The 26,921-nt window shown below is 41.9% G+C and overlaps 1 protein-coding gene across 31 annotated transcripts in view; it reads left to right on the plus strand.

Moving 5' to 3' along the window:
* AOPEP (aminopeptidase O (putative)) overlaps positions 1-26,921 on the plus strand; it is a 449,451-nt gene that overhangs the window by 319,022 nt on the left and 103,508 nt on the right. For 2 of the 31 annotated variants that reach the window (XR_013532566.1, XR_013532571.1), the window contains exon 14: positions 18,505-18,603. The exons of 28 other annotated variants lie outside the window; for them this stretch is intronic. The gene's annotated coding sequence lies outside the window, so the exon portion shown is untranslated. The remainder of the gene's footprint in view (positions 1-18,504; positions 18,604-26,921) is intronic. One more of the 31 variants, XR_013532573.1, reaches the window with a different exon arrangement.

Below are 26,921 nucleotides of genomic sequence, written 5' to 3' on the forward strand. Positions count from 1 at the left end.
AAGACCAACCTGGCAACATGGTGAAACCCGGTCTCTACTAAAAATACAAAAATTAGCTCGGCGTGGTAGTGCATGCCTGTGGTCCCAGCTACTCAGGAGGTTGAGGTGGTAGGATTGCCTGAGCCTCGGAGGTAGAGGTTGCGTTTGAGCCAAGGTTGCACCACTGCACTCCAGCCTGGGCAGTAGAGCGAGACCTTGTCTCAAAAAAAAAAAAAAGCCTGGGCAGATAAATTGACATTTTATTTTGAAATGCAGTAATGTCACTCTCACAAATGACCTTTTCACCAGTCTGTGCTGGTATTTGTAAATATATATGTTAGTATTGTTTTCTAAAATGCAAAGCTGATTTTCATGTTTATACATATTCATACCTTGATATATTGCAATTTTAGAGTTTCTTTCTGCAGTCTGTCTAACTTGGCCGTTTGTTCACAGGCCAGATTAAACTACCCTGATTCTCCCAAACAATATTGACAAAATTAATGCTGAACTTGGATTGTGAAGGGTTTAGTGCCGCAGAACTCTGTGTGCTACTGGCAGGACAGTGAATAGGAATAGTATGGCTTAGGGAAAAAGACATATTTTCTCTCTAACACAACTGGCAGATAATGAAGTGGGTAGGTGGCAAGAAAAGGCAAGTACTGAGCTGATTCAGACTTGCAGAAAGCTTCCTCTCCTCACTCTAAGCAAAAAGAAAGGCTCTGGGGAAAGGCACCAGATGATACTCCTGCCTTGAGTATCCTGGCACCCTTGAGTCTTTATTGAAGATGAGTTTAATGACTTGCTCAACAATAGCATTACCTAATCACAGAGCATCAGATTCAGATTATCATAAGACAAATTTAAATGATGCTGAAGTATCTTCCAGCAGAGGATTAGTGATGTACCAGCATGCATGTTGTGTGGGCGTGTGTGCACACACAGACACAGAGTCTAATTGGCCTTTGGCCCTCCGAGCAAGGGGCAGGTTTGGGCTGGGGCATGCTGTGTGACCACAGTTTCCCATCTTGGATTGAAGCTACAGCACTGTGTGCATCTGACTCTTGACTCACATGGTCTGACCGACGCCTTGGTTTCTGGAGAACTGCTCTGTTTCATACAAGAGTCACTGTCATTAGGAGCCATCCCAGAGAGAGGCTCAGTGGGAAGTGTGAAGGTAGAGCAAGCAAACTGACTCTAGAACAGAAGGTGAAGAAGGACTGTTTCTGTTTAGATTTGCTTAACCTCATACTCACTTTTTTCTTCTATGACTTCGAACCCCCAGGGGTCATAGAAGAAAAGAAATCAGACACTGCTACAGTACTCTTGCTCTTGGGTTCAGATTTATCAGTGGGAGGGGAGGAGAGAGTAATCACAAGTGATTGTTGTAGGTTTTGTCTTAGCTTTTTTTTGTATCAAAGTTGTTTTGAGAGTTACAGAGAAAGGAGGGGAGGTGTATTACAAACGTGTGTGGACTTAAATGTTATTCCTTTTCTTCAGAATGATCTTCCAGGTGTCTAGAGGGTGAGGTATATCATTTACGTGAATATTACGAATAAAAAAGAAAGTGCCTCTATGGTATTCTTACTGGAGGTTTTTCCTGTGGAAAACTATTGCCAGCATATTTGGGAATATATTCTTATTTTGTTTTTTTTTTTAGACACTTCATTATTGTCTATCTTAATGTTTTATTGATTTTGGTTGCAGTCTTTGTGAGCTCAGTTTACAAAAAGTCTGGTTATCCACAAAAAAATGCTGGTGTCCTGAGCACCTGAAGAATTCCAGAAAGCTTTCAAGAAGTGTTGAGATCTTTCCTGACCCCCTCCTCCCAGCAACTACAGAGGTCTGAGTTTACAGTAACTATTATGCTTGTGTGGAATTGGCTCTAGGTAGTTAATAAGTTTCCCTGAGCGCTGACTTACTAACAGGAATCCACTTAGTCACTGAAGAAATGGGTGCAGTGTTTGTCTCAGCTATGAGTAATGGGTTATGCATGATTTAAAAAGGCTTCTCAGAAAGACCTTGCTTATGTAGTCAAGGATCAATATTTTTGAAAAGTTTTTATAGGTAAGCCATAACATTATTTGATAATCAGACATCATTTCCAAGTAGTTAAAAGGGTCATTGGACAAAGCCCAGTGGACCATCGCCGGCTTCCTAATTGCTAAGGATCGAAACTCCACATGCCCTGTAAATTATGAGTATGCTTGAATTTTTTATGGAGAAAGAAATTATGTTTTTATGTCAGATAATTTTCATGTCAGATGTTAGATCAGCCAACCAGCTCTATCACCCAGGCAGGTTGCCACTTTTCCCCACCTGATCCCTGCTTTTCCCTATGAAGTTTATTTTAAGTAGAGAGTCGGGAATGAGAGAGAACAAGGGGGGCCGGGCGCGGTGGCTCACGCCTGTAATCCCAGCACTTTGGGAGGCCGAGGCGGGTGGATCACGAGGTCAAGAGATCGAGACCATCCTGGTCAACATGGTGAAACCCCGTCTCTACTAAAAATACAAAAAATTAGCTGGGCATGGTGGCGCGTGCCTGTAATCCCAGCTACTCAGGAGGCTGAGGCAGGAGAATTGCCTGAACCCAGGAGGCGGAGGTTGCGGTGAGCCGAGATCGCGCCATTGCACTCCAGCCTGGGTAAGAAGAGCGAAACTCCGTCTCAAAAAAAAAAGAGACAGAGAGAGAACAAGGGATGGGAATCAATCATGAGAAAAATGCCACCGGTCCTTTTTCTTAGTCCATGTCCTTGTTGAAATATCCTTACCTCTGTCAATAGAGAGCAGCAGTTCAGCGGCAAGCTTGCAAGCAGCCACTGGCAGCACTGCCTCCACAAGGCCTCTGGAACATTCTCATTGTTTTCTCCCAGGCTGTGCTGTTCTTCCCCATCAGACTTGAGAGTGACAGGGATCTCCTAGGCCTAGGGAAATGCCACTGGCCGTTGGCCACAGCCATTTCTAGACATCATCGTGTTTGTGTGACGCCTGTATGAGTACTGACTGCCCAAGAGATGGCGGTGGTTTTGTACTCCGGGCCTGAGCATGTGGCCCCATATTCCATGAGGCCTTCGGCTGGTTTGTTTGCCAGAGTGCCTCTGAGAGGAGGGAGAATGTTGGTATGGAGAATAATTTTATTGCTTTTTTCTCAAAATAAAGGAAATACTCAAGGGGATGGTGGGATGGGATAAATATAGTGTTTCCGATTTCCTGCTTGCTCTACTCTTCCACAGCATTTCACTTTTCGTAACGTTAGATTTTCATCCTGTCGACTTAAGCTGAAAATAATTCCAACTATTTCTATCAGATTGGCCTGCTTATCATTTTATATACTTGTTATTATTTTGCTTTCCTATTCAAAACTTTTTTTCCCCCTTAGGCCAATTAACTGTTTTTATTGGCTTCATATTATTTGTTATATAATTTATAAAAATAAAATCATTGTATTTGGGATCTCCATCAACTTAAATATGTGTCTTTTGTTCATGCTAGAACCATTCTCACAAGCTTTTCTACAGGGAGTATAAGATGGCCTACAATGCTTGCCTGCTGCACCTGACACCTGTATCGTGGTCTTGTGGCTGGGGCAGTCTCGGTGTCTTGGCTTTGGATGGCCAGAAATTCTGGCTTGTCCTTACTCTTCCTTGTCCCGTGACCCATTTTCCCAGCAGAGGCCAGTACGTATGCTGGTGTCCCCCTACTTCTTCCAGTCTTCTGTTAACAAATACTGTCAGCTCACAACCACTGCAGACATGGCCCATTGCTACCTCCTCGTCCATACCCAACAATGCTGGATATGGCTTAGTGCCTTGTCAGACAGACATCTATTGTTGAGTCTGCAAAGCAGAGCTGGTATGTTAGCTGCTAGAGCTGACCCCACTGAGTAAAGCAGTGAGTTTAGTAGGGACTTGGCAAAAGTTAATTCATCAGGAGTTGGGAGGAAAGGTGCAAGAAAGGTCATCTTAGTAACCTTTGGGCTGCCTGCTTACCACATTGGTATTTTCATTTTGTATAATTATTAAATTGATAGTGATTTTAACAAACCTAACTTTGAAATTTGGGAGGTAAGTGACTTGTGTAATTTTAGGTTACATGAGCTAAAGGTAAGAATTTCTGTAGTGTCATTTCCTAGTTGTTAGAATACCCATTATCGTGCTTAGCCTAGGTGTCTTGCTTGGGTTTGCCCATTCTAAAAGTCCTGTGTTCCTAGGGCAGTGGTCATAATCGTTGCTGAACTCTGCTGGTTCCCAGGCCCCAGGACTGCCCCGCCAGCAGCAAGCATAAGTAAGCTCCACGTGGTTAAGCCTAATAGGGCTATGACCCGGTTTGAACTCCATAATGAGGAAAGAGCAGATTTATTTGCTCCCCTGCATGCCTCCCTCCCCTGTGTTCCTTTATTATCTTTAAGAGGAAATTGAATAGCAAAATTCTGCGTTCTCATAATGCTAATGGACTGATGTCATCTTTTCCACTCTGAAGTCAAGAAAGTAAGAGCAAAACTTGAATGTAGATTTAACACTTCTTACCTACCCAGGGCTTCAGCACAGGTTCTTCATGTGTGTATATATGTTTTTAACAGCTTTAAGTCATAATTTACATATCATAAACGGTTCTCTGATTTTAAGTTAATTAGCTAAGTTGTGCAGCCATCACCACAATCTAGTTTTTTTAAGCACTTCCATCATCCCAGAGAAACCCCTGGCGTTCATGAGTAATCACTGCCTATTTCCCCCGACAACCGTGCGCCCCCCCTCCCCAACCCTCCAGCCCTAGGCAATCAGTAGTCTACTTCTTGTTTCTATACATTTGCATTTTTCTGGACATTTCGTATCAGTGGACTCATACGATACATGGTCTTACGTGTTTGTTTTCTTTCACTTAGCATAACATTTCGAAGTTCATGCATGTCACAGTGTGTATCAGTGTGTTCCCTTTATTCCTGGACAGTATTTCATTTTATGGTTACACCACATTTTATCTATCTGTTCACCAGTTGATGCTCATTTGGGTTGTTTTCAGTTTAGGGCTGTCATGAATAATGCTGCAGTAAGAACAGATGAGTTGTTAAATTAACATGTGCTTTCAGCTCTCTTTGGTAGATGACCCAGGAGGCGTATAAATTGAGTAAATTTATATGAGCAGGTGAGTAAATGGATTGATTTAAGAAGCCTAGATTGTTTTCCAAAGTGGCTACACCTCATTACCTTCCCACCAGTGATAAACAAGGATCTCAGTTTCTCCACATCTTTGCCATGGGGTATGTTTAAGGAATATATCCTTTTATATTCTTAGGTACAAAAGAAACCTAGAAACTATTCACAGTTTTTCAAGCATTGTCAACACATGTTAATTAAAACTGCAGGCTGGGAGTGGTGGCTCACACTTGTAATCCCAGTACTTTGGGAGGCTGAGGCGGGTGGATTGTTTGAGCCTAGGAGTTCGAGACCAGCCTGGGCAACATGGTGAAACCCCATCTCTACAAAAAATACAAAAATTAGCTAGGGATGGTGGCATGCTCCTATAGTAGCAGTTACTTGGGAGGCTGAGGTAGGAGGATCACTTGAGCCTGGAGTTCAAGGCTGCGCTGTGACCACACCACTACACTCCAGTGTGGGTAACAGAGCCAGAGCAAGACCCTGTCTCAAAAAATAATAAAGTAAAAGAAAATAATAAAATAAATAAACTTGTAGTCTTCAAAGCCTATCCTCCCTAGTCTCTAGGTTCTACCACCAGTCATGCATGCAACAGTTAACTACATTCCATTTAATTATGTTCTTTCTTATGGACTTGATATAAAGTATGGAGTTGGTGTGTGTATGTGATATTGTCTAAATTAAGTTTACTTTGAGAAACGATTTTTTTGGTATTCTGAATTCTTTTTTTAGTTGTATTACTCAAAGCAATGTTTGTCAGTTTGTATTTCTGATTATATACATTGTTTTCATATAGAAAAGACACATGTACCTGTAGAGCCATGTTTTGTGGTGCTTTAAATAATTAAATAGTGAAGTTTTTAGCTGTTAGAATCGGGTAGCTTTTAAGGATTCTTTATTAAAAATGCAACTAACAGTATTTGTATGAATTTAGGCTATGTCCAAAAGCCTTGCAAAAGTTGCACAGGAAGACTTTGTCATGTTATTTAACATGGCAGGGATTACGACATTTTCAAGTCCGAATGACTAAAGCTTCTCATTATTTTTGCTTATTCTAGAATTTGCAGATATGTTTAATTTTGACATTGAGCAAAACAAGTGAACCCGTTTTTCTAAATAAGCCATATTGCTCGTCTCGACACAGCATTCTGGTGAAATAACCCTCTTTTCATTGGTGAAGTTCATGACTACTCTTTGGGTCTCAGCAGAATCATGAGCCTCAGAATACTCATTGCAGGCCTGTTTATCTTTTGAATTTGTGCTGTCCAAATATTCTAAAGTGGGGCATGCAGTCTTTCAAGAGGAAAAGATGAGAGGCATTCCAGTTCACACCCAAGTGCCCAGTGCCAGAAGTTCATGAGAGGAAAATAGCGGCAGAGATGATTTTCTTAGGGTCTGATGTTTGAATAAACCTTAACTGGACACAATTTACACAAATTATTTTGGCCTCTAGAGGCACTTTGTCATGTGGTGGCAGTTTGTTATAAAGGAACAGTTCTCATAGGGCAGAATCACCCTCATGGGAGTGATGTGGGTGGCACAGTGATCAGGGTGCTTTGGCCATTAGTGGGTGGAGTCCAGGCACACTATGCCTGTGATGCACAGTGCATTCCAGCAGAGTGGAGAATTATGCCACTGCCCACACAGTCTTCAGGTGCCAGCTGGAGAGCTGTACAGGTGAAAAACTGGTGTCTAATATTTGGACTTAGAACCTCTTTTATGTGCACAGTTTTAATATTGACTCAGGTTTCTGGGGAAGTGAGTCTGCCAGGTAAATCTGGGAAGATTGTGTTTTTTTTAATTTCTCCAAGAATTGCTTGCTGCTTCAGAAACACTTGTCTGCAGTGGGAACTTATTTGTGGTGTTTCAGTGACCACCTGTCACAGCCTCTTCAGTTTGCAATAACAACTGTGTATTTGTGGGGATTCTCCAGGCAGCCCATTGCTTCACCATTGTATTTAATAGGGTACTCAGGCATCAGCTTGTAAATATTGACATCCATATTAATACATTATAACTTGTTTTTCCTTTAATTCTCCTATCATAGATAGGATATCGTATTAGAATTTCCCTGCCCAATTGTGTATATTATTTGTGTTAGGTTATCCAAGAATTCTGTGGGAGCCATTGGCCCCAGATGTCCACAGGGTTTTGGTCCACATTACTGAGATACTAGCCTAGTGTGTCTAGAAGGCTGCACCACCTGGTGAGGGATGCAGGTAGGGCAGAGCATCCAGGTAGCTGTGTGGGCAGGTGCTGCATGGTGTTGAGCTGTCCTCATTTGCTGAAAACTAATTCTCTCAGAGGCTTGCCTGGGACTCCCTGTGATGTGGTCCTTTGTACTTGCTGCCGTTACCAACATGAAATCTCCTGTCACCATCCACTGTCTCAGTGGGAAACTGGGGGTGCCAAAAGACCAGCCACACATTTCTGAGAAGAAATGAGGGTGAGAGGCAATCAGGCTGGTAGGCCTCAGGTGGACATTATCAAATTCCTTATGGGCACTGTGTAGATGCACACATTAAATCATTTTACCAGTCTGAACCTTCCTGGCTTTTGTCCTTTTATCTGTGTGTGTTACTGATGAGGAGCTATGCCCTGTAAACTGGTGTGGCCCCTTCCAAAACCTGTGTTTTCTCAGCAGGGTAAAGTAACTTGAGACCCTCAACTGTAAGTGCCATTCCTGTTTGCTATTGCATGTCACCCTCCTGGGCTCTCACACTGGCCATCCATTCAGTGCCATGCTAGTCACTCCTTCACCCCTGAAATTTGAGAGATGCCATGTTTTACCATCTCCTGTTTCAGCACTGATTGGAGTTTGTAGGTTTCCTAATATTTGTTGTCCTTCTTTCATTTGTTATTGATATTTTGGGCATTTCAGTGTTTTGTAAGCACCTTCTCCAGCAGCTTATCAGGGACATGGTGAGGATTTGAAAAGGAGAGTTACTCAAGGGAAGGAGGTTGAGATTTGTTTTAATTTATAATAACCAAGTGTTCTGTTAATATGAAACTTTGAGTTTCCACTATAAGCCTTTGCTTATACCTTTGAGAATCCCTTGGTAAAATCCAGGTGCCAGTCTGGCCTCTCTTTCATTGTGCTGGTCCTGAGAGACGGGTGGCATTGCTGATAGGGTGCCTAGCACTCCTAAGTGGGGAGGCCCCCTGGGAGTCCAGTTAGTGTTGCTCAAGTTGTAGAAATCTGGATTTGAGTGCAGAGTTGACCGTTGCAGCTGTGGTATGTTTCTGGTCTCTGCATAAAGTAACTAACCTTTGTTTTCTGGTGAGTTACCTTTCCTGTAGTTTTATTTCAGTTCAGCATATTTAGTTTCTTGTTTTAAACCAACTTAAGACAAGAAATTTAACTTTTTTTCCCCTTGTTATCAAAGTGATACTGTCTGTCAAAGAAAATTCTGAAAATATGGGAAGGTATAAAGAAGAAATTTCAAAATTACCAGTAATCCAGTCACCCAGCAAGCTACTTACACTTAATATTTTGATATTTGTCTTTTAGGGAAAATAATTATTGAATAAGAATGGGAGTGTGTTTTATATTTGTGACTTTGTGACTTCAGAGGTGGTTTCAGGCAGCCTACTTTTAAAAAAATTAATTGAATTCAGTTGTTTTGAAATTCTGCTCTTTTGGAAAGGTCTGTTACGTACATTTTATAAAAAGTGACTTGATTGACCATGAATACTGGAATTCAGCATTTAACTGCAGCTGTAGTCCTGGGGACGTGTATACCTTAACTCATTCCGTTTGATCACCATCTCCTGTGTACTGGAGTACGCAGCTCTCAGTGCAGAGCAGTGTCTGAGCATCATGAATGGGTTGTGTAGGATTCTGAGAGAAAGGTTTGTGCATTCTTCCTTTACCTTTGGCTTTCTGCATGTGACCAGTGATGTAAAAACTGGCAGCAGCCGTCCTGTGTCTCTTCTTTCTCTCTGAACATGAATCAAACTGGCATCCATTTCAAGATCTGAGGGGACACTGCCAACTCCCCATCATGACTTGTATGTTTAGTTTGCAGGCACAATATGGAAATTATGGAAGATGAGCTTCAAGTTTTAGCAGTTAACCGTGGGGCAATTTCTGCTCTACTTTACAGGTTACACTGAAATGGATACTCTCAACTTATTTCTAAGAAATATGCAGTTACACAGCCGTCTCCTGTTTTCTGGCTTTTATTAAAATGCAAATAGTCCTCACTTCAAAGCATAATCAAATCCTGAAAGAAGTATAACTGATATTCTGTCTCCTCTCTGCTATTTCCACTATGTTGTTTGGCCTGGCTGGCCTTTCTGACTCTTCTCAGCTATGCTTGATCCCAGGCTAGTGGAAAGTGTGGTGTTCACAGTGTGCAGTTGTACCTTGGTGTGCAGTCACATGCACCCCCACGTGACATGAGCTCTGGCGGTGTTAGCAGCACAAAGTGTTAAATACGAATAATGTGTGAGCGAAGAGTGTTAATTATTTTGGCACTTAATAGATTTCTCTGCATTTACCAGTATGTAGTAAAATGAAGTCAGTGCATCCATCTGCCTTTGTTCTTCACATATCTACTGTATTAATTTAAAAAGAATGTCATGAAAGTGAAGTAGTCTCTCTTCTGTCCTAAACATCCAATCACAGAACTTGTTCTGGGGGGGCATTCTTCACAAGTACCCAGAATGCCAGAACATGATGTCATCTAGGTCTTCATTTTAGTGTCATTAGAAGCTAAGTCCCTCAGCAGTTTTTAATAGAAACTGATACCTGATTGAAACATCACCATCTATCAAAGCACAAGAGCTGTGCTCTCTGCTAGTGCCCTGGCAGTGGCCAGCTGGTAGGGCATGAGGTCAGAAATGCACACTTTCGCAGATCAAAAGGAAGCTGTTGGATTTCACTCCACACATAACCAATGAATTGCTAAAGCTCACCTGTGCACCTTAAATCCTGTTCAGGCCCAACTCTCCAGGCAGGGGGGAATTAAAACATAAGCTCCCTAAGCGGCTGCTGGGTCATGTCATTTCATGCTCCCTTTTGGATATGTATCCCAGTTCAAATAAGTGAACACTGTTTGCTCCTCTTGTCTTTTGACTTGTCCCAGATATCTGGAGGATTATCCTGTTTATGGACTGTGTGCCACAACTGAGGGGCTTTGATGTTCCAGAGCCCCCGCCTCTTCTTTTGATTACATGTGTTTCTGCTAAAGTCAGCTTCTTCCAGTGCTTACAGGAGCATGAATAAGTTGATCAGTGTCCTGTAGCTTTTTGTACTTTGTGGTTTCTCTCATCCTGTTACATTAACCGTAACATAGAAAGGAGCATGATCAGAAGGTACATGTCTCAGGAAAGCAAACTAAACTGGGGGCCCTGAAACCCTCCAGCAGGACTCCAAGTAGGCCTGGAAACATACTTTGTGATGTGTCTGAGAGAACCCCCACTGCACCTGGCCATCGGAGGCCAGCTGCTTCTGGCCCTTCCTTTTCAGGTTGCCCCCAACCTGGATTGGTAGGTAGGCCTCCTGGCCTGAGGGCTGTAGCCAGCCAGGTGTTCACAGGTGCAGGGGAGCCATTCTGGGCCAAACAGACTGTCAGACCTCGTGTGGCCCATCAGAAAGCCTGTCAACCCCCCCAGAGAAATGAATCGGATACTGCAGCACTGGTTTTCAAGTGAGCCTTTCAGATATGTTACCTGTTAAGTAAATTCTACCATTCAAAGGTGTTACTGAAATAAAAGCTAGAGGGTGAAATCTGGAAATTTTCTCCTCTGTCTTGTGGTGAACCAGTGAAAGATGGTGATGTTCACTACCAGAGGGTCCCTCACCTTGAGTGTCCATTGGAGTAGTCGGAGAATGTTTCTCCCGAGGAGCTGTTGTTCTCCCAGGCTACTCTTTGCTTGAGGCACAAGACCTCACTTTGGCATATTTCACCTGCAACAGAATGTGTTTTATAGCTAGTAAATAATAGGTGTTACTTAGGAATAAATAAGTGTTACCATCAGTAGGTAAGTACATGACTAATGGGGGGAGAGTGGTTTGTAATTGTTCCCCCCTACTTCTGTGCTTTTGTTTTATGACAAAACAGGCTCATCAATGATGTTATAGGTTGTGCAGCCCTGAGAGAGCCTCGGAGGTCTTTTCTGACCAGGGCTGTGTGTATGGGCATGTGCACATGTAGGTGTGTGTAATGGGGAGAAGGATTTTTCCAATACCGTGCCAAGTGCTAGAACTAGAGTTCATTTCAAAATGGCTGTTTTGGGGATGGCCACGTGTTGTCCAGGGAGATTGCAGCTGGAAACAGTGCAGTTGGCAGCATACCTGATATGGTTGGGGAAGGTGTAGCTTCGGCCAGCATGGCCAGCTAAGAATAGCTCCTCTGCTGTGTGCTGTTAATCTCGGAGACGCTTCCTTAGCACTAGTCCATGGAGTCCAGAGTTGGCCAAACAGATGTAAGCCTGCTGTGTCCTCATTTCACCTCTTCTTTTGTTCTATGCCGTTTTCTCCTGTACCTTTGTTTCTCTTTCTGGTGCTAGTGTCTCCTTCTCCTGTTCATTCAGGTGCCTTGTGCCCTCTGTGTGCCTGGTATGTTTCTTCATTCTCCTCTCTTACCTCCTAAAACCCTACTTGGTGATTCCTTCCTTTCAGCAAAATGAACTCATTGGGTTTCCCTCTCCTCCCTCCCTGTTGTGTTTCTCTACTGTTCATTGATAGGTGATATAAGCCAGTAGAATTGATAGGCTCATGTGTAATGTGGTTCTCAGTCAGTGTAAGTCTTCATGTTTAGAAAGGTTCACTGAAGGTACAGTTCCATAACTGAAGTTTTCTCCTTCCCAAAAATGAAATAGTAGGTTAATTATATGACACAGTAATTAATAATAAATTTATTCTACTTACGCTTTTCTTTTTTAAAATTTAATTTAATTTAATTTTTTCTTCTTTTAGGCAAGGAGTAAGGGAACTTAATATGCTTTTCATCAAAAAGGCCACATGGGAAATTTTTGACATTTAAAAAAATCTCTGAATTCAGTCTTTGGCAAGGTTCAGCAAATCACAATATGGTGTTTTATATTTACTTTCTTCTGTAATATGACAGACACAAGAGTAGAGCATGAAATCCATGAGGATTCTACATATAGAAGTAACAGAAATCACACTGTACATTCAGAAGCTAAGTACCCCAAATCCCATTTGTGAGCACTTAAATTTGGGGATGCTGTGAAAAGAAATTTATACCAAATTATATTATTTGATTGACCCAGTGGGGATTTAAAAATCTTATATATATTGTTTTCTGTCCTTGCTTTGCTGTCAGCTGTTAGTTCTATGAGGCCATTGATGATGAGAAAATTGCTTTCTAAATGACATACTGAAGACACACATGTTTCTACCTTTTATTAGAAGTTTGGTTCTCAGTCCTGACATTAATATTGCTTTATTCCACGGTACCTATTTGAAAACAAGGGGGTTTTCAATTATATCTGAAACATAATATTCTTATTTCTTGCCTGAAGCCAAGATGTAGGTAGTGATTGCTTCCACTTTATTTTTATTGTACTTTTGTGTAGTAACTGGACAGGTGTCTTCATAAAGGAGATCCTTGACAAGGGAAAATGACCCAGACACCCAGTAAGATGTATTTTCCCCCATTTTCTCCTTCCTTGCAATATAGGTGGATTTGATAGAATAGTATTAGGAGATACCAAAGAATCTACCGAAACGGTAAATGCTAATTGAGTATCTATACAGGTCATTTAGATGGGAGGATTTGAGACTATGCTCGTTATAATTTGAGAATTATAAATGGGACAGGAATGGCATGAGGGCTGAGGTTGAAACAATTTGAAAGGTGAGATAATCTTGAAACTCTACTTGGATATTAACAATCTTTCCCTTGAATAACATACAGTGGCCTGCAAGCCCTCATTTTGACTCATCAGTTTTTATATGAGTTGAAAGTACTTGTTTGGAAGATGTAAATACCCTTGTGCTTTTAATGGGGAAAGGTTGGAACAAGTTTGCTCTCAATTCTGATCAACTGACAGTCTCTGACTCATCATGAGGCACACTGAGATAAAGCAGATCTGGTGTGTTGATACAGATCTCTCAGAAGAGGAGCTTGAGAAGCGGGCCTTGCTGGGATTTCCTTTAACTGCTGCATTGGATTGATTGATAGGATTCTGGTTTTGTTATGAACCTGGGAGAGAAGTGGGAAGACATCCAGTACACCCAGCATTTCATTTAATATGTGAAAGAAAACCGTTTCTACCTTGATGAGATACCAGTTTTCTCCTGAACTTGGACATGAATTGTTGGCTTGTTGGGAAAGTTCGTTCCTGTGATGTTCCTGTTCCTACGAGAGTAGGAGCAGTCCGCAGCCAGACCTAACAGTTTGACTCAATAAAGTTCAGGCCCAGTTGGGACATCTTGAAAGATCTACATAAAGGTATCTAAGGTGAGTAGGAAATATCTAAGGAATTTCCCTTGTATTAGTGATTTGCTGTTTTTTAAAATAAATCCCTTTCACAGAAACTTCAGATAATATTTTTGAAAGCAATTGCTGCCTGGCCTTACTTTCTTGTCAGTAAAAGCAGGCACCTGTCCCCCATCATTCACTCAGTTCTAATAGACTTGCCTCCTACCACATGCTTTCAGATGCTTTACCCAGAAAATCAATCTGAGGGTGGCGATTGTAGACCCCGGGAGAGGTTTCCGTGATGGTGATCACACTGAGTTTTCTTCAATAGAAAGGATTATGAAAATATTTGTGTTTTGAATCTCCCTGGATTTTTGCTGTGTAGTGATTAAGATGAGTTTAAGAATTTTTGTCCTGTTTAAAGTTTCCTTCATGAGGATGTGCATATGACCTTGTGTGATCCCATTTTACCTAAAGCCTAAGCTTGAGGACAGTTGGAATCTTCCACTGACCTTTCCTGCTTTCCTAAGATTTTACCACTGGCTTCTCAGGATATTTTAAAACATTTCATATTTGAAAGCATGAAAATAAAATGTTTTATTTCTTTAAAGTTATAATTCATGAAGATGGAATTTATTTGATAGGTCTTAATTGCTTTAAATCTTTGTCTTTGGAAAAAAAAAAATTCTAACTTTTAAACAAATTCCTAACAGTAATTGCCCTTTAAATGACAAAAACCATAGTTGCGGGTAGGGGTGAGAGAAAATATTTCATCTCTTTTAAAGGTTTCCCTATTTTTAATTATCTTCAAATATCTGCCATAAAATATGTATTTATTTGCTCTTCACAAACAAGAGTAGCATTTCATTTCTTTCTGTAAATGTCAGAATAGTTGGGGCTTTGTTTTGTTTTGTTTTTTTGTCTTCCTCCTCCCCCTCTCCTCCTCTTCTCCTTGCTTCTTTTTTTGTTTGTTTGTTTCAGAGGTGGCCAGGCATGGTGCAGCTTAGAGATGGAGGGAGAGCTGCTGCCTGGGCACCAGAGCTTAAAGTCGCACTGAGGGAACTGTGGGTTTTTAGAGCCCTTTGATCTTGTCAGTCTTCCAGCCTGGCCACAAGCTTTCCTTAGCAGTCTGTGGCCCCTGTGCCATCTTTTGACGATGCATTGTCATGGGATGGATGCTCACTGTGATGTGGCAGATCATGCATTCCAATGTGCTACTTGCAGAAAGTGGTAATGTCTCTGCGTACTTTTTATTCAGAACATAAGTTGCTAGTTAGTTGAACACCACAGATGTATAAGCTGAGTTTGGCCTAAGAGTGGGCATGAAAATTGTAGCCAACCCATAGAGCCTTTTAAATTTTTTTCTAAAAAGACCTCACAGCAGGATAATTGATTTTGTTTTACAGCTGTTTTATGAAGTTTCAAGATAATATATTTTTTTATCCCTTTCACCTTTATTTTGATTTTTGAAGAGGGATTGGTTTTCCTTTATCAATCCCTAATCATTTTATTTTAATAATTCAGAAAACTGATTAGTATTTATTGATAGAAGATGATTGGCTGTACAGTTACATGAAAAATATTTTTCTTCTTGGCACCTAAAAGTTGTTGTCAAAAGTATTACCACATTCAGTTAAAGAGAGAGGGTAGGATTTTACTGTCTGAGATTATGGTATACAAGCACCAAAGCTCGATGAATTCAGGTATTTTCCAGGAAGTTTAACTTGTATTTTTCCTCATAAGATATTCTTATTTCTTTTCCACTCCTAATTTTGTGGCGTAAAATAAAACATAATCTTTGTTCTGGGCACAGTTTCTTATGGCTAAAGGACTTAGGAAAGAGCATTTCAGTGAGTGGTAGAAATGGTCCAGTTAGTGAAACTGAAAAGCCCCGGAGCACTATTTGTTCCTCTTCAGCTGCTCCTGGGGAAGGGTCATGCTTATTCCTAAAGAATTGTGCCAACAGTAGAAGGGGCTTCTTTAAGTAATATACCTGTCAGCACAAGCTAATACATTCCTAAGGGTTTATTTGGCTTCACTTCCTGATGTGCAGTCATCTTGAGCAGCATTCTGCCTTGAGACCCCAAGTGTGATACCATGGTGGGGAAGATTGGCATCTCAGGCTTGTATTGAGATGGTGTGGAGCTCCTTAGATGAACGGTGCTTAGTGTGGGAAATACAGTAATGTGAGAAACCTTCCATCTAGTCGTCTGTCCATCCATGCTCCATGCAGGCAAGTTCTTGGCCACTTGGGCCTGTGTCTCCCACACCAAAAGTTACATATACTGTCCTGATACAGGAGAAGAACCTAAGTTTTCGCAGGGGAGGGGGGAATCAAGCAAGACGGAAAAAAACTCTTTCCAGTTATACCCAAAGTGATGATATAATTAAATCAAACTCCCTGGAAAACTAGATACCATCAAACTCGAATGACAGGGTAGATAGGAATGAGCCCAACCCAGACTGTAGGTGAGGGAACGTGCTATTTTCCAGCAGCTGCAATTTAGCATGCATTAGGTTGTAAATTCTGCACTTTGGTTTCTAGGCAACTTGCACACATTTTAAATCTGAATATAAACACATACCCCCAAAACTGAATGAAACAATAAAAAGCCTAATCACATAAACCATGTTTGCCACAAGTCTCAGTAATGATAGCAAACAAATGCAGGCCACTACCTGACTAAGTGGAGATTCTGGTGGTTAGACTTAGGAAATGAAGACGAAGCAGCTATAAATAACTCCTTTTGCCGCACAGTGACTAATGTCTCTACAACGCAAGTACATCAGGTGTGCTCTGCCTCCAAGGTCCCCAGCAAGAGAAGGCATCTCCTCAAGGGAACAGGTTTTGTTGTGAAGGGAGATTTCATTTCTTTTCCTGTTCTTTTAATTAGTCTTACATTAAGATTGTTAGAAGTTGTACATCTTATTGCCAGCAGCAAACTCATTAAGTCCAGGTTTCTAGGTGGACAGATCCGATCCAAGGGGTGCTCATCAGTGCCTCCATTTGCCACCAGCAGGGAGGTGATAGTAGTAGTTCTAGGGTGTGACTTAATATCTCTACTGGAAATTGGGACTTGTGGATCACTTTAATGAGTTCACAGGTGAGGCGGGTTTAATAGGATTGCCAGTAAATTTGGCAGTCAGAATGATCCTGTTACACCAAGCACTGTTTAGATTCATGTGCAGAAGTGACCGGCTCTGGGTTTGAAAGAGGGTTATTGTAGACCTTTCTGATGGACAGAAGGCAAATGGAACATATGTGGGCATGTGTTCAATGCCTTTAAATATTGACTAGCTTAATGGTGGAGTTAATATGGGATCAGCCCATGCTGTTGGAATCTGCATCTTCAGCAACATTTATCAACTGAGAATGATGGTCCAAAGAAAAGTAATATTGTGGGAATGAGCAAAATAAGACCTATGGGGAAAGTTTTTTAAAACTGAAATTGTTGGCTGAGTGTGGTGGCTTATGCCTGTAATTCCAGCACTTTGGGAGGCTGAGGCAGTAAGATCCCTTGAGCCCAGCAGTTTGAATTAAGCCTGGGGCAACAATGGTGAAATCCCATCTCTACAAAAAAAAAATACTAAAATATTAGCCAAGTGTGATGGTGCACACCTGTAGTCCCAGCAACTTGGGAGGCTGATGTGAGAGGATCACCTGAGCCCCAAGGAGGTCCAGGCTACAGTAAGCTGTGTTCACGACACTGTACTCCAACCTGGGTGACAGCGAAACCCTGTCTCAAAAAAAACAAAAATAAAACTAGATCATGGTTTTAAGCAATTCGTGTCCTATAATTAATATAGGATATGTTTAACATAAATAATAATTCTCTCAAAAGCTTTAAGCAGGCTATATAAAGAGAAACAACTTATGAGCTTGCTAATCTGTTTATCCCTACTATGGACATGTTTCTTCATTCGCTTTTGATGTTAATTTTAAGAAATCTTTAAAATAGCCACTGGCATTATTTACTGTTAAGAACAATGATTTGTGATGGCAGACTAAGATTGCTGACTTTTTTTTATTCAGAGTTTGTAAAAACAGGTTTCAGGATGTTAAATTTTTATAGTTAATTGCATGAGATTCATGTATTTCCTTTTCCCTTAGAACTAAAGCATGTTAAAGATGCTATTTCAATTTAATTCTGGGAACATAATAAAAATAGCATTGGGGCATTGAAGAGGAGCTCAGAGGCACAGGCCTCATCAACCCTGCTTTAATACCTGAGCAGCAAGAGGTTATAGGTGGCTTCTGCTCCCTCCCAGGGTACTTCAGTGGGTAGAGGAGAGAGGCGGCACACAGTCAGAGGACTCAGAGGCCAGAGCTATACCAGGGGGCTCTGCTGCCCCAGCCCCTTCTCACAGGCTTGTTTGTCCATTGACAGGAACAGTTGCACATACAAAATCAGTTTTGCTTTCCTATCCTTTGTAAAATGTAGTGCCTAGCCTCTTTATTCTGCATTTCATTATTCCCATTTGGAATCATATTGCTACCAGGAATGGTTTCTTGGGGACTGGAGTGGAAAAAAGGTGCTGTACCACGGTGTGTGATCCTGCTAATAAAGTGGATGATCAGACACAAAGCCGAGTTCAGCTTCCCACCTTAGGGCCACCACAGAGCCACATGGTAACCCCCTTTTTCTGAAGGAAGAGCCCCAGGCCAAGTACATTTTCCCCTGGCCTTCCTCCCCTAACCCTGGGATTCCAGCTCTTCCTCAGAAGTTGTCTCTGTCTGAGATGAAAGAGGGGAGCAGGGACCTTTCTCCCTCCCTTCCTCCCTTCCTCCATGTCTTTTCTGACCAGGTGCTCCAAGCACACCTATTACTGATGGGCACAGGCATTCCCAGTTCCCTCCTGGCCCAAGCTTCTGGAGGTGAGACCACACGCAACAGAGCTACACCCAGCTGTTCTCTCTCTTGCAAAGTGCGGGATCAGAATTTTGGGTTATCCTAGCTCCTCCTATGTTTTTGCAGCTCCAGTGACAGCAATGCCAAATGATATCCGGAGATAAAAACACTGATCCAAATGCAGATGAGCTGAAAACATTCCTTTTCTGACAGAAGACCCAGTAGGTAAACAGTCTTACTTCCTTCCTCAAAGATTATACCTGGAATGATATGTCTGGTTAATTGATTCCCTTTAGAAAACATAACAGTGAGAATCTGAGAAAATATCATAAGAAAGCAGTTCCATGACAGAGTTAAGTCTCTACACTCCAAGAAAAAAATAAGTAATGGCTGTTGATATTGTGGATATGTGGATTGCAATAAATAACAGGATCTAACCTTTTACCAGTTCTTTTCACTACTTAGACATTTTGTCAGGCTTCTGAAACCAAAAGGCACTTTGCCATTCAGGAACTTAGCCAGTTTTAATGTATGTGAGTGAAACATATGGCGGCAAAGAAAGACTCCTTTGTAGCAAGAGTGACTTGTGCTTTAATCGGTGTAGGAAATGGCTTCATGAGAAGATTTGTGCAAAAAAAAAAATAATAATAAAAACTATTCAGAAATAAGATTTAAAAAAAATAATCTTTTAGTAATGTGAAATTGTGATATTGCCAGATTGAGATTGTGTACTGTATACTCAGAGTCCGTGTGTGTGTGTGTGTGTTTGGGGAGAGGGAGAGTACTAAAAAAAGTACAGTAAACTAGTCTGTGATCTCACCATATGTGTTGAATTGAATACAACTCTTCTGCACTTAATGAAGATTTTAGCCTTTAGGGGTAAATAAAACATCACTAAACAGGGATGGCTTGAATATTTCTTACCGGCTATAATAATTAAAGCCATGAAAAAGGTGGTGGGGTTATGTTACTCATTAACTGGAATCGCTCTTAGATTTGATCAAGACGCGGTGGCCCCTGGCGCTTTGTTTCATGTTTGTCCTTTGTTTCATCCACACGCTCTGCCCTGGCCTTGGTGGCACTATAAAAGCAGCAGAGCAGTTAAAGAACCAGACCCAGAAGGCCCTTAGACCTCCTATCTAGCTGCCTTTTCTCCCCTCCCCCCAAGCCCAACTCTTCAACCTCCAGAACTGAGCCCTTAGACCTCATATTTAGCCACCTTTTCTCCCCTCCCCTCAAACCCAACAAACTCTTCAACCTGCAGAACTGAGCCTGAAATCATCTATAAAACAGCACACTTAAGGATTGGGGAGGGAATGGGAAGAAATCTTCCCCTTTTACAAGGAAACTGATAAATTCAGGTGTAGCCGAGAGCTTTTAAAGGATGTTATTATCCTTAGGTGTTGTGCCAAACAGGTTAAGAAGCAATGACATTGATCATGAGGCACTTGGAACTCAGATATATTAATTTCCTATTGGGCTGTAACAAATTACCACAAATATTGTGGCTGAAAACAAATTTATTACAGTATCTGGAGGTCAGAAGTCTATTATCAGTCTTCATTGGCTTATGTCACAGTGTCCACAGGCTTTCTTTCTACAATGTAGGCTCTATGGGAAAATCCCTTTCCTGGCCTTGTCCAGCTTTTAGGGCTGTCTATATTCCTTGACTAATGGCCCCTTCATCCATCTTTAAAGCTAGCATGGTTTAGCCAAGTCCTTCTCACACTGCTGCCTTTTTGGTTCTCTTTCTTGTCTGCCTTTTCCACTTATAAGGACCCTTATGCTTACATTGAGCCCACCTGGATAATCCAGTTGATTAGCAGCCTTAATCCAGCTGCAATTTTAATTCCCTTTGCCAGGTAACGTGGCCATTATCCTGCCTACAACCTCAGAGAATGTTGGTAATGTAAAGGGTAGTGAATTGGTGAGTTCATAGGGTTGGATAGCTGACAAAACAGTGTAGTGTTAGATATAGGTTTTTTTGCTGGGTGCAGTGGCTCCTACCTGTAATCTCAGCACTTTGGGAGGTCAAGGCAGGAGGATCTCTTTAGCCCAGGAGTTCAAGACCAGCCTGGGCAACAAAGTGAGGACCCCCCCCCCCCACCAATCTCTACAAAAATAAAAAAAGGTGGGGGTTAGTTAGTGGCTTTGTAGCTTTCTTACAGCTTCTCATAACTACTATCAGGAAAAATAATATATGTGCATACATGGATGTATGCTATTATAGTAGAAAAAGTCATTTATACTTTTGCTTAAATGAAGTTTCTGTTATACTGTGATATCTAACATGCCAAATACTGACTATAAAGAGAAATTTTCAATGTGACATACAACAAATTTATAGTTTTAGTTTGAGGGTAATTGGCATTTCTATTTAAAAGAAATCCAATTATAGTTTCACTGACTTGTAAATAATTGAGTTATTTGCTTTGTCTTGTGACATTTTTTATTTTATAATTTGTTTTTATTAACACTTTACAGGAAAACTTCCAGTTAAAATAACTCTATTTTTAACACTGTAAACATCCTTTTTTGTGCACACATCTGTATAATTTTTAGGGGTTTGGTTGTTGTTGTTTTATTTTGAGACAGGATCTCAGTATGTCACCCAGGCTGGAATACAAGTGGCAAGATGACAGCTCACTGCAGCCTTAACTTTTCGGGCTCAAGCAGTCCTTCCACCTCAGCCTCCCAAGTAGCTGGAACTACAGGCACATGCCACCATGCCTGGTTAATTTTTGTATTTTTTGTAGAGAAGAGGTTTTGGCCCAGTCTGGTCTTGAACTCCTGGGCCCAAGTAATCCACTGGCCTTGGCCTCCAAGTGCTGGGATTATGTGAACCATGGTGCCCAGCCCCAAATTTTTACATACTTTTAACCACTGTATACATATGGTGTATTAAGTGGCTTGACCTTCCTGTGTCCTCTTTCCCTAGTCATTTAAGACTGTGGATAATGTGTGTTCCTGTCTACAAGGCCATTGCAAAGTCAACTGAGATAACACGTGGGAAGTTGTCTGGGAGAAAAGCAGCATCTGCATTTGCATAAAGTAGAGCTGCAGTGGTTAAGCTGTCAACAGCTTCTTAGGGAAAATGTCCCTGAAATAGATATGACATTTACCTGTAATGGCTTTCTTTGCCTGGGAAATTAATGATATAAGACTTTAAAAAAAAGTATTATCTTTGAATTTCTCTTTTAAAGTTGATTCTATTTTAACAGATTTTCATCATTTAGTTGCTGAGAATCACTGCTAATGGGCACAAATGGAAACTTTGATCTTGCTACAAGACAGGTTACATTAATTCAAAACTGGCTGTGCTGGATGCAGGTGGGGGTGGGAGTGAAGGAATTAAAAGAAAAGACATCCCAGGCCTGCAAGGAGCTCAGAAATGGGAGCACCATGCACAGCAGCACTCTGAATTCTGTTGTATGGCAGAACAGCAGAACAGCCACGTGGAGATGAATAAGAGTAAAACCCAGGAAGCGAATTCTGCCTCTGGAAGAGTAAGATTGGTGAAGGGCTCTTTAAAAAGGTGACCCTTGAATAATGATTTGAATAGAGGGCATTCCAGCCAGAAGGCCAGGTATCATTAATTAATACCAGTTTGGCTGCAGAAAGGCTTGAAGGGCTTGAAGGAGTGAGGAGAGGATTAGGACTGGAAATGACCATAGTGGCCTGCACATATAGGGCATACATGTGACTGTTTCAGTCCCCAGCGAGAGAGGAGTGCAGGGTGGGAGTCAGGGAACCCACCTGGTGGTAAGACAGGCCTGGTGTGGCCCTTGGGCCTGCAGTAGAGAGGCACTGGCAGTGGGGTAAGGGGGAGAGTGGAGAGCTTACTTGGCACCTGTAGTTTACATTTGGCGGTTACGTTTGGTAGGATCATGGGTTGCGTCAGTCCCTCGAGGCACACATCTCAGGCTGTGCACAGTTGGTGTTGAAGGAACATGGGGAAGAGGGTGGGCCATTTTACATTCATCTTCAGAAACAGAGGGGTTTTTAGTTAGGAAGGGCATGCGAAGGATGGTGCTGTTTCCTGACCCCCTGGATAGTTGAGCTCACAGCGCTTGTGCCCAAGGTCACTAGGTGAGTAGCCAGGCAGGATTAGACCCTGGTCTGGGTGACTCCCCAGCCAACGGCGCCCCTAGCGCCTGGGAAATCACTGTGCTTGGAGGAAAGGACGACAGGTTTTAAAGAGGGAGTGTCAGGACTGGGAGGGACACAGGACAAGCGGGTCTTAGGACGCCCTAGGGCTGCTGCAGGCTGGGGCACATCCTGCACCTGGCGGGTCTCTGCTGCGTCCTCTGCAGACTCGGGTCGGTGAGAGGCCCCCCAGGTCCAGCGTGATTTGCCTTGGTGAAAACCTTGTGTTAGGCGTGATCCATCCCAGCTTTGGAGCCAGGCTTTTGGACGCGGGTAAGTTTTTCTGATGCCTTTTGTCCCGGTCTTCCCGCACCTTCCAGTGGTCAAGGATGCTGGCGGCTGGGTCCTCTCCATGGAGGGCTCTGAGTCAGTTCCTGGTGCACCCACCCTGGGGCCTCGGCTTCAGAATCAGAGTTACTCAAGTCAAGTTACTTGTAAAGAGCAGCTGCCCTCCTGAGGGCCAGATAATTTTCTTTTTTTTTCTATGGATAATCGTCCTTGTGCTTCTAATTTAGGTCATACTTTGCCTTCACAGAGGTGCTCCAGGGACAGATGTCCGTGTAGTGTAGCTCCTCTAACCCTTGTTAAATGAATGTGAGGCCCGTTGAGAGGGAAGCAGCACAAGTAGTTTTCAGGCAGAATCGCTCAGCGGGCCCCTGCAGAATAGAGTGGTGTTTGGGAATTTGCTTTGGAAACGCCTTGGGAAGGTGCCGCCACCCCCACTTTGAACAGTGGTAAGAATGCAGGGTGGTGTGCAGGTGGCGAGAGCACTGCTGGCCAGCAGAAGACTGCGGTGGGCTTAGAAAAGAAGATATGGCTGCTTTTAAAAAATATATGTGGATTAGGACCACCGATTCAACTTCCAAAAAGCAAAATGGTAATTATAGAAATAACGTGAACAAATAGTATTGGAATCATTTGAGAAGTTAAATCTGTGATGTTAGTGAGAACTGCTTATCTGAAGTGGAAATACTCTCAAGACCTTTTGTGGCTTATCCCAAGGCTTACTGTAACTCTTTCAGTTGAAAGCAGAATTGCAAATTTGGCCAACTTAATCGGCAGTGGCTTTTGCTTTTAAAAGTACATGCTAAAATGTTTGTGTGAGCCATGAGGCTGATAGCATAGGTACCTGAAGTGGAGATTTACTTTTGCAAGAATATTTTGGTGTATTTTGTCAAACTTATTTATTTCTGTCTCATTGAAGATTGTTTATGTTTATTAAAGGTAGATAAGAATTTTTAAAGAAATTAGATTTATTTTTAATGTTCTTATGCAGTTGAAAACATGCATAAAGCTTATTAGTGTTCTTAACATTAAAGGGGAGTGTTCTGTGCTGTACACGAAGAGATTGACCCAGCTAAGAATGACTTCTAGATCTGGGACTCAGTGGGGAACATAGGGAAGGATAATAAGTTTTTTGGAAATACTACATTTTCTCTGAAGGAGTTTTTTCCCTATGTTCTCAGTTGCTCCCCATGTTTGTTTCATCTGCAGAACAAGTCTTTGGGAGTCCTTTCTATATTTTTACTTCCCAGACACCTGATTTTCTTAGTTTTAAGTATTTAAGAATGTCATCTTACTTTCAGGGAACTAAAATCGTCAGTTTAGGTAATATTAGCATTCGAAAGTGTTCAGTTTAAAAAATTGTTTCTTATACTGCTTGTTTTAACTTAAAATAAGTTGATTTTCTTGTTTAAAAGTGGTTAAACTTTTAAAGTGGTTATTGTTTTAACTTTTAAAGTGATTATTACAATTTAAATTGTATTCAGCTATTTGTCATATTAATATTTAGAGAGGCTAACTTAGTTACCAAACATGGCATTTTGTACTAAATAAAGTACTAAGTTTTCTGTCACATGAACAGTTAAGGGTTCCCTTTACTTATACATGGAGATGTTTCAGCTCACATTTTAGTAAATGCATGAAATGGGAGTGAAAGCCATTCTTACCTGAAATGTTTTAAAAATTAAAATTTGTTTTTGAAGAAAATACAGTTTGAAAATAGAAGACTCTCAACCTGTTTAATGCAAAGTTTTTATAGTGGTTGGGTTTTTATTATTTTTTTCCTCCGTTCAGTAGTTCATTGCCTGATTTTTTTTTTAATTTTTCACATAAACATTGTTCAGTAATTCTTTTAAATGAATGCAGTTAAAGATAAAGTAAGTAGTGGCAAAGTATAAGAAGGCTTTGTTTTTGATGTTTTATTTTTCTAAGCGTGTTTTATAATTTTTCATCCATGACATTCTAATGAACATTTAAAGTTAGAATGAATAGTTTAACATGCAGAACTTGTGAATGGACTGTTAGAGTTTTCTAGGGAAAACTGCCCTGATCAATTCCCTTCCTGAGGCAGGTCCCTCTCCTGTGGTTTGAAGCTATGTCTTTCTGGTTTTGTTGTGAAGTGCATTCTAGGAATGCTTACCTCTCACTTATTCTCAATAAATCACATTCCTCATAATCCTTGTTGGAGTTTTTAATTTTATTGTTGGGATCAATTCTGGTGACTTTACTGGGATTGCTGCAGGATTGGAAATGGAACGGGTTTCTTGTTTATCATGCAAAAACGTTCTGGTTGTTTAGGGTGAAGAAACCAGTCAGTAACCAGTAAAGCTGTCCTTGCACACAGAAAACTCATCTGTGGCATTTTGTTTTTTCTGATTTTAGTGTGAACAATTAGCAAGCTCCACCAGTGCTGATTAAGAATTGTATAGATTATAGAACGCTCCCCTGAGTGGTTTGTTGCTCTATTCACATGATCTATAAACTATATAAGAAAACAGTCCCCTCACACCTCAGCATGTTGCCGATTTCCACCAGGTGGTCCAGGAACCTTTGTTCTGCAGGCGGTACCAAACTTAAAAGTTTATATATTTATTGGCAAGGATTTTTTCTTTCTTTCTTTTTGTTGCAGCTGGCCAGGCCTGCTGTTTTCCCACAGTAATATCCTTGTGAAATGGCACTTATGCTACAGTTTTAAACGTTTTTTCTTAAATACCATAGGCAAAGAGAGAAAGTCCTCACACTGGAAATTTGAGGAGAAATTGTTACAGCTATGACGGCCTTTGTTCTCAAAGCCATTTGAATTGCCGGCTGTGTTAGGGCTAGTTTGTACCTTGTTGAAGCTCTGGGATGAGAACTTCTCTTTATAGTAATTGCCGGGTGGGAGCGGCCGGTCCGGGGCGGGGCGGGGCGGGGTGGGGTGGGGCGGGGCAAGGCGAGGCGAGGCCAGGCCTGGGGCACAGGGGCGGTGGGAGGTGCGGGCCACCGAGATATTCGTGGACGCAGGACAGACAAGCTTGGCTCAGCCCGCCCGCCGTGCTGGCAGGGACCAGAGCAGCGCGGGCTCTCCACCCTCTCCGGCCTCGGCTTCGTGCCGCAGGGGCGCGCAGGGACTGCGGACCGTTCCTCGCGCGGCGCCCACGCCTGTCCTCGGCTCCCAGCCGCCGCCGCCCAGGTGACAGGGAGGGACGGGAGCGGGGCTGCTGTGTCCCTTGGGCGTGCTCTGGGAAGCCGCTGAGTGGCTGCTGCTCGTCCTTTCTTGCTTCCAATCTGGCGGTAAATCTTTTAAATTTAGAATGCATTCAGGGGCATAGGCGTCGGAATTGTGATTTCGTGCATGTTTTATTTACCAGGCTTTCAAATCAAAAAGGCCAGGCAAATACACACGTTCTGGGGCGCTCAAGAAAGTTCACACGAAGGACGAATCCAGCAGGGAGATAGTGACATACCTTGCGGGCTCAGGCTTGAGATTTCTGCAGCACACGCGCGCGTTAACCTGAGTTTCGGCCACTCCTGCTTTCCTCTTGCCCAGGTGCCCCGCTCCGCGAGCTCCAAGACAGGGCCTTGCCTGCGCCGCCGCGGAGAGGAGCCCGCTTTAGACTCAGGCTTCAGAGGAGAGGGCAGGCTCCCCAGAAAGGAGCAGCCTGTGAATTTTAACCATTTCTCTGGAGTTAGCTCTTACTTCGTTAAGTTCGGAGATGAGAATCTATACCGTGAAATCAGCAGAAAAGTGGTTCTTTGAAGTTTTAAAGTTTGTGTATCCACTTCAGTTTTTGAGGATCTGTGATCACTGGTTTTTCAAGCTGATTTGTTTAAAAGTAGTCTTCACTTTGGAGTACAAGTGGAGATTATAGTTGCTGTGTTGGAAATTCTGCAAAATTGCGGGAAGCAAGCAGTAGCTACAGGAACATATTAAAAGGTTTTCTTATTTTTCAGCTTAATTTATATAAGAAAAACAAAAGCTTCTGTTTCATTTTAGCCTTTTTTTTTTAAGATAAATTCTTTATTTCTGCAGATAAATAGGAATACTGAGGGGAGAAAAAGTATGGTTTTCTCTAGACTGTTTTCCGTTAAAATTTAAATAATCGGAAAGTTTAGAAATGTTATTCTGTAACTTC

Source organism: Callithrix jacchus, chromosome 1 (assembly GCF_049354715.1).
Source record: "Callithrix jacchus isolate 240 chromosome 1, calJac240_pri, whole genome shotgun sequence".
In the NCBI taxonomy this organism is placed as follows: Eukaryota; Metazoa; Chordata; class Mammalia; order Primates; family Cebidae; genus Callithrix; species Callithrix jacchus.